This window comes from Equus asinus, chromosome 1, assembly GCF_041296235.1.
Source record: "Equus asinus isolate D_3611 breed Donkey chromosome 1, EquAss-T2T_v2, whole genome shotgun sequence".
In the NCBI taxonomy this organism is placed as follows: Eukaryota; Metazoa; Chordata; class Mammalia; order Perissodactyla; family Equidae; genus Equus; species Equus asinus.
This window is the reverse complement of record NC_091790.1, coordinates 151,816,430-151,823,315: the sequence shown is the minus strand read 5'-3', so window position 1 is coordinate 151,823,315 and position 6,886 is coordinate 151,816,430. Positions and strand designations below refer to the sequence as shown.

General features: G+C 39.5%; 1 pseudogene; it reads left to right on the top strand.

Moving 5' to 3' along the window:
- Positions 1 to 663: 663 nt before the first annotated feature.
- Positions 664 to 4,821, top strand: LOC123288230 (large ribosomal subunit protein eL6-like; annotated as a pseudogene).
- The last annotated feature ends 2,065 nt before the right edge of the window (positions 4,822 to 6,886 follow it).

Genomic DNA, 6,886 nt, shown 5'->3' with positions numbered 1-6,886 from the left:
CAAGATCATTTCCAGTTCATTTTTCAGTAATTAAGCTTTTGCAGCAATGTCAGCTGGTCACTAACAGGAACTATTTGTTTTTTGATAGTACCAGATATCTGTCCAGATTAAAAAGATAAACTATGAGAAATATATAGGAGAAAGTATAAAAGTTATCCTTTGAACACTGATTCAGATAAGATTTTCTAGTTCTCAAGAAAATGATATTTTACTATGTATTGAATATATATTTGAAAAATGTCTCTTAGAAAAGAAAAACTTATTTTATTTAGTTAGTGGGCAGGTGTGCCAGTTGTCAATTTATTGCCTCTGAGCTCCAAATTCACCCTTTTTCCCTGCTCTATGATAGTAAAGCAGGAAACACTGTCAATACAGGGGTTGGAGGAGAGAGTTTTTTCCTTCCTTGTTCAGGTGTGCTCATTTAGTTGAGCTCCTGCAGAACAAGTGACTTTTTTCAGCAGTGTCCTGGCATCAAGCACAAGTGGTACCTCCCCAGCTTCCCCCAGCACAAACTCCACCTTGGGTGGTTTCCAGACACAAGTTTGATGGCCTTCCTGAGGGCAGCGAACAAGTTCTATGGATTCACCAGCTTGTTTCCCAGTGAGTCAACAGCAACCCTTTCTCATATCCCCAGCACATCCAGATGGCTTTCCATGAGTCCGGATGGTGCCCAAGCTGGCTTTCCTGCAAGTCAATAACAACCTAAACAGGTAGCTCCCGAGAGAATTTAATCACTATGCTAGTAGGCAGTTATTAGTTGGTCTAACTGACAAGTGGGGACCCTCTCTGGCCTGGAATAACCAAGTGAACTTCTCCAACAACCGATGGGCTTCGATTATACCCTCTCCAAGGAGATCTGAGTCCCAGGTTTGAGGAGAATTCTCTCCCTCCAAGTTTGTTTCTTCTTTGAGTGCTCTCCCTCAGCAGGCCTAGGGTATCCCTTAGAGTCCCCCCCTTTAGCTAATTCCTAGTTACTCCAATTTTCTGTTGCTGTTTATTTATACCAAATTTTCCCCATTTAAATTACTGTGTGGTTTTTGTCTGCTGCTTGGAATGTAACTAATACAGCAGACAAGTAAGAACAAACATTTTATCTGGTAAGCAAATTAAGTTTTTGCAAGTACAAAGAGCCCAGGGATCGAATACACTTTTGGATAAGACTTAAAATGAAATTACTGAATCATTTTCTACTTCTGAGCCTGATCCCTTTGGTATGAGACTACCCCTGGGAATTATTGTTAATAATAACAATGGGGCAGAGAAAGCACTCAGTTCTTTCAGCCTCCTAGAGAAACAAAGGCATAAGAGGGAAGCTGCCCAGTTTTGGTCTTTTGTGCTGAAAATCTTGTTTGAGTTCTGTTTATATCTTAGTTCTTTCACATATTAGCCAGATTTATTCATATCATTCCATGAGAATGTCATGACTTCCTCTCTCCTCTCCTGGTCCATCGCTCTATGTAAGAAAGCAGAAACAATTCTGTAGTTGAGAGAGAATGTTTCCCAAAGCTCCATCTCCATGCCAACCCCCACAGAGGCAAAGTCAGTCCTAAAGAACGCCGTTACATAGACTAAGGCTTTCTTCATTCCCTCTCTTCTCCCTTTCTGTTTTGAGCTGCGCTCTTCCCAATTCTTCACTTTATCCCCCATAGACTCTCCAAACAGGGACCTCTTCAGAAACCTAATATTCAAAGGACAACTTTTGTACTTTCTCCTGGTTCTCATAGTGTCAGATGCTAATTATATCTGCAGCATCTATTCTAGATTAGCAGCTAATTTATCTGCATTTAAACCTTCAGGTTAAAATTTCATTGAATATGGTCAGTATACAATGTGTCAAAATGTAGAATCCTGGATCGTCTCCTAAACTTACTGAATCAGAATCCTGAGAGAACCAGGATCCAGAAACCTGCATTTCTAATAATTTTTTCTTCATACTAAACTGCTGGCCTATTTAATAACAGTTTACAGTGTTGTGCCCCAATAAATATTTGCATTTTAATATGGTAACTTCTAGCCCTAGAAGCCATTTCCATTGGTTCTAGCACAAACTAGACCAGGGTGTGAACCTGGACTTTAAGCCTTTGTTATTAGGGACCTCAGAGCCTTGCATGAAGGTTCACTACAGACTCTTGGCCCTGGACGCTAAAGTCCTTAGGCTCAAAGGGCTATGAAGTTGGGCTTCACACTGAGCTGCTGAAAGCAACATTTGGGTTGTTCATTTCCATTCTACACAACACAAATTTATATAGACCAGTGGAATAGTGATGGAGGTTGCTGGTACTGAGGAGATCCAGAAGCTGCAAGGCTAGGGTGTTGATTGGTTCTCTATGACTGATGACGTCTAGGAGAGAGAGAGAGTATGGAGGTGATAGAAGATTGGGAGACAAGGGTAAAGTTATTCAGTCATACCTGGGTGCGGAAGTGGGTGTGGGGTAGGAGATGGACAGATACTTAGTGTTCCCCTGACTGTCAGAAATGTCACAGTAATTGAGTAATCCTTTATTGAAAGGAAATTATCTGAAAACTTCCTCTGACTTCTGTAGAAGTATTGTATTGGGGAATCCAGTGGTTGCCAAACACAGCAGCACATCAGAATCATCCAAAGCACTGATTGAAAAATATGGATTATTGGGTCCCACTCCAAATTTACTGAGTAAGAATCTTTGAGGGTGAAACCCTGAAATATCTATCTGTTTGTCTATCTATCTAGCTATCCCTCCATCTATCAAATTATCTATCCTCTATCTCTTTTTTCTATCTCCATTTTTTAACTTTTTACTTTGAAATTACTATAGATTCACAGGAAGGGAGGTCTCATGTACCCTTCAGCCAGTTTATCCCAATGGTAATATCTTGCATAACTATAGTACAATATCAAAACCTGGAATATTTATTTTTATAGGCTCTCTAGATGATGATTATTCAATTAGCTAGAAGTTGATTGAATAAATGCATAGTTATTCAAGGAAATGGGTTAACTTGGCTATTTGTAATCCTGGAATACTTATCAACCTAAAATCAACCTTTCTTTACTCATAGATTAGATAGTTAATTCATTGTTCTGATTAGAGGAATAATTAGAATAATTCACTGAAATCCTTTAGTTATTAACCTCTTTCCCATCTTTTGAGGTTTTGTAACCCTTGATTCAATGAACCAGCCTGTACTGAAGACCTTTTCTTCACTCAGCTGTTAACTTATTTAGTTCTTATCAACTCAGTGTAATTTTAAGCATTAGGAGACATGGATGCTAGACTTAGTTCTGCCACTTACTGGTTGTTTGACCTTGACCAACAAACTTAACATAGCTGATTTAACATTATCATCGTGAGAATAAAATGGATGCCAACTTCCCTGTTAATATACAGACTTATTTTGTGTCATCCATAATACATTGTATAAACTGTGAAATAAACTAAATAGGTATTAAATGATGAGATTGAGAATAATAATAGTAATAGTTAGGAATTTTCAGCAACAATCTATTTGGTTTTTTTGGGAAAGAAGTTCAGTGTTTTTTTCCCCTTCCTTCTTCCCCATGTATCTCTTTTTTATAACTTGAACTAGAAGTTCTAAATTATATGTCATACAATTTGGCATAGAGTTTGGTGTGCTATATGAACTATACAGCTACTGGCTCTCTTTCCTATGTTATATAAAGCACCCATATATTTAGCCACTCTTTCCAGTTGGTGGTGACAAGAATGGTGGTACTCAAGTGGTTAACTTCACAAAATACCTAGATATTATCCTACTGAAGATGTGCCTGAAAAGCTATTGAGCCACTTCAAAAATCCCTTCAGTCAGCATGTGAGAAAACTCCAAGCTAGCATCACTCCCAGGACAATTCTGAGCATCCTCACTGGGCACCACAGAGGCAAGAGGGTGATTTTCCTGAAGCAGCTGAGCAGTGGCTTGCTACTTTTGACTGGGCCTCTGATCCTCAGTTGAGTTCCTCTGTGTAGAACACACCAGAAATTTGTCATCTCCACCTCCACCAAAATTGATATCAGTAATGTGAAAATCCCACAATATCTCACAATGCTTACTTCAGAAAGAAGAAGCTTGGTAAGTCCAGACACCAGGAATGTGAGTGAGGTCTTCAGCATGAGTAGGTGACTGGGATTAGCCACCCCAACGTTGTCTCTTTGGCATGAGGATTATTTGGAGCTGATTACTTTTAAAAACTGCAGACAGGAAAGAAACTCTGAAAAGTAGAATTTACTTACCCTTTGTTAAGAGACATTTATATTGTAAAGGAAATCTCCATCTGTAAAGGTGTCTCCCTCTCTGTACCAGGAAGGAGGAATGACCTTATCTCTAGAAATTCTCATCAATGTGGAAGGCAAGGACTCAAGTCTGCATAACCCCCTGACCCTTGTTTACTGTACTTGTGTGGTAATCTCCCGTGATCCACTTCCCCCCACCCCCAACATCCTCCTTTGTCTTTAGCTGAAGATGATATTTAAGGTGGTGGCTTCAGCCATTTTGGCGAGTTGCTCACTTTGCCTGAGCCTCTCTCATGTATACATGTTATAAGGCTTTGTTTAATTTTCTCCTGTTATTCTGTCTCATGTGAACTTAATTCGTTCTCCAGCCAGAAGAACCCAGAGTGGGTAGAAGAAATGTCTTTCTCCCGTGCACACAAAAGGAGAAATACGAGCTTATAGAGCAGCACAAGGTTGATCAGAAAGCTGTGAACTTACAAATTCTGCCAAAAATCAAAGCTGTTCTTTTCTTTAGCTCCAGGGCTACCTATGCTCTGTGTCATCTCTCACAAATGGAGTTTGTTCTAACAAATTGATGTTCTCAGTTTCTTAGGAAGAACCTAATTAAATAACTGACACATTAAAAAAAAAAAAAAAGGCCACTAGAGTATAGTATAGATGGTAGCGTTCAGTAGATTCGTTCTTCTTTCTTTACTGGAATGAGAAAGGAGCACCAGGAAAGGCAGTTATGTGGAATGCCCTTGTGCCTCAAGAACTTGATAGTTTAGGGGAACATATGACAAATCTTTCAATCAACAGCACATTCCATGGTTACCACTTGTGGAAGAGATGGTGAATCCCAGTTCTTTAAATAGATGCCCTACTTTCTCCTTCTTGCACCATAGATCCCAGGAGCACTAAGTCCATCAATGCCTTCCTGGTAGATGTTTTCACTATTCAATGGAAACAGCCATGACTGTGTGGGAGAAGAGCTATATTCCCTGTTGGGTGGATCTTCCATATCTCTCAATTCCACAATTTACATAAAAACTCAGAAAATGTTTAAGCAGAAGTTCACAGTGGTAACTCATTTCTCCAGTTGAAATAAACAAGGGAATGAAAGCAAAAGGATTTGTATGCTATTAAGACCAGTTTGTGCTTTTATTTTAATCCAAAATAAACCTGAAGGAAGTTTTATGAATATCTATCCTTGGATTCCTTCATTCAATAAATATTAGACCAATTATTTGCAATATATTCTTCCATTTATCTATCCAACTTTCCTGAGAAATATTTTATACTTATTTTGTAGCTTGTTACTTTAGGTGTTTTATTAGTTATCTATGCCCATATAATAAATTACCCCAAAATGTAGTAGCTTAAAACAATACATATTTATTATTTTCATTTCTGAGGGTAGAGATCTGAGTTCAGGTTAGGTGGGTGCCTGTGGTTCAGAGTCTCTCACAAGGTGGCAATCAAATGTCCTCTGGGGCTGTAGTCATCTCAAGGTTCTCCTAGAGTAGGTTTGGCAGCTTTCAAGCTCACTCATGGCTCATTTGGCTGTTGGCAGGCCTCAAAGGCTGCTGGCTGGAGATATCACTTCGTTGTCACATGGGCCTCTCCATAACACAGCCCACAACATGGCAGGTGACTTCCCTCAAAGTGAACAAGGAAAAGAGCAAGAGAAGGAGAGAAAGACAGAAGCCAGAGTCTTTTTGTAACTTGTTCTGGGAAACAACACCCTGTCACTTTTACAGTGTTCTGTTTGTAGGAAGTGAGTCACTAGGTCCAGCCCAGGTTTGAGGGAAGAGAATTATGCAAGGGAATGAATGGTAGGAGGTGGGGATCACCCGAACAACCACAGTGTTCCAAGGATACACCCTATGGTTCCTTGCTTTTGAGGTGTTTGCCATAGCCTCTGTAGAAAGCACACATATTTACACAAGGGTAACTGATAAGGCAATATGTAAATTATACAGTCAGTGAATAGCAGAGAAATTCATAGGAGGAAAAAGTTCGGTGGCTGCAGGTAAGGAAGTTGTGGTGTAATGGACTTAAATATTTTGGCCTGGATGTATGGATAGACTTTGGACATGTCCACAGAAAGAGAGAGAATATTCAAGGTTTGAGAAAAAGCAGTTGTAAAAAGCAGAAGAATCTTTAGGGGTTTAAAGGGACTTAAAATGACTAAAAGTGAAATATAATCAATAACTGTATTCTCTTCAGGATAAAATTCATACTCCTTACCATGTTATATATATATGTATATATCTCCATGGTTCTTCAGCTAGTACCCTAAGATCTGATCATGCAATGTTCCAAATGAACTCTGCTTTCGTCACCTACATGCTCTGGTAGATATTTCTCTTTAAGCTTTCTTATTCTCCACAATTTGTTTTGCTAACGTCTACTTAGCAACCATATCAGCAAGCACTGTTTTCTAGAATGTTACCATTGAAGAAGCAAGAGAAAGCCATGTCCCACCTCCTACAGCAAGATTTCCTTCTCCCCCCTGTGGTGGGTGTTCCGCCTCTGGGCTTGTCTGCCTCCCCTTTTAGTAGGTACAGAGCTTCTCCAGAACAAGAACTGTGCTTGAACTTCTGTCTCTCTGTGACCAACACAGTGCCTAGTAGCGTAATACGTGCTCTTTTTGTTGCTAAATGAAGGACTAGAAT